The sequence below is a fragment of the Austrofundulus limnaeus genome, unplaced genomic scaffold (assembly GCF_001266775.1).
Source record: "Austrofundulus limnaeus strain Quisiro unplaced genomic scaffold, Austrofundulus_limnaeus-1.0 Scaffold23, whole genome shotgun sequence".
In the NCBI taxonomy this organism is placed as follows: Eukaryota; Metazoa; Chordata; class Actinopteri; order Cyprinodontiformes; family Rivulidae; genus Austrofundulus; species Austrofundulus limnaeus.
Window position 1 is genome coordinate 3,136,105 of NW_013952425.1, and position 1,471 is coordinate 3,137,575.

Here is a 1,471-nt window from a genome sequence, read left to right on the forward strand (position 1 = left end):
TGACTGAAATATAATCCTAAATATTTTTTGAAGCAGTTTTTTGAGCAGTAGCAACAACAAAAAAAAAAGATTTTCAGGAAAAATGTTTTAAAATTTAGAGATTTTTCCTTTGAGTTTGCAAAGTTTAGTTTTTCCCAGCTGGGAAATCACAATTTTAAATATTATTTTTGAGGTTTCCTTTTTATAATGACATCAACTTGTTAAAATGACATAAAATTAGGAATCAGAACAAATATTAATGTTTTCTTGTGATGTGCTTTATGTGAATGCAGGTACTATGGTATGTGTACACAGATAAGTGTGTGCACATCTGGTGTGTATTATTTTGGGTTTATTTATTCGTGTGTAATTAGTCCAAGTGGTTTTATTTAATTATTTATTTTTTGTTTGTAGGTATGGGAAAGGGTATATTGAGTAATCAATGATTTGACATGTCTGGAATAAATCAAATCAAATCAAATCAAATAAACAAGACACATTAAGTCATATCTCTGGAACCGCTCATGATATCAGGATCCAGGTTTTAAAAAGTTACTTTTTAGCCACAAATCTGAAAGTGTGATTAGTTCATTTTGACTGATTTTAACTTGATCCTTGTTCCAAAATGATGGGTCACATATTAACAATGGATCGCAAACAATGTAGAACATTTAAATATATAACAATAAAAAAATCTTAAGTTAAGATTGTTATTATTGTATCGGTGAACACATGCACGATACAAGAAAAAAAAACATCAGCCAACAATATCCATCGAGCCCTAAATTAAAGATAAAGCTTATTTAAAAGAAACATTAATTCAAAACAATCAAAGATTATATACTTTAAATAATTTTTTAGCGCCAGTGTGCACAATTATACTAGACATGCAACTGAAGGTAGATTTATACTTCCAAAAGTTCACACAAATTCCATGAAAATGTCGGCTTTATGTAGATTTATGTTTTTATGGAATACTTTACCTCAAAACATATGAAATTCAAACAACTATAAGAAGATTTTTACAAGGAAAACAATTATGTTGAATGTTTTTTAAATCTTATGTGATGTAGATTGTGTATGATTTTTCAGGGTATGTGTTGACTGACATATTAAAATAATKTTTTTGTAGAAAGTTTTTTCATTGTAGTAAATGAAAATTTGTGACTGAGTTGTTTTGTATCCGTTCTTTATTCTGCGTGTTTAATCTGTGGCCTCTATTTTTATATTTGTGTGTTTATTTATATTTTGTTTATTGTGTAGTTATTTTTGTTTTGAACTGATGTGAAACTGTGGATGCCATGTATTTTGTGTTGTTTTATGTTATGGACCCCAGGAAGAGTCGTTGCAGGAACTTCTAAACTGAAGTTACTGATTTTAGCAAACAAACTTCATGACGTGTTTGTAAAAGTTCAGCATGTCCAGATTCAATAAGAGAAACATTTGTTGCTCTCAGCAGAGTTTGTGAATGTTTTTAGCTGCTATAGAAGAA

The 1,471-nt window shown here is 29.0% G+C and overlaps 1 protein-coding gene across 1 annotated transcript in view; it reads left to right on the forward strand.

The window, feature by feature from the left end:
• The window catches only part of plaa (phospholipase A2-activating protein), a gene marked incomplete in the record, with an annotated part of 8,674 nt that overhangs the window by 822 nt on the left and 6,381 nt on the right, over positions 1-1,471 (forward strand).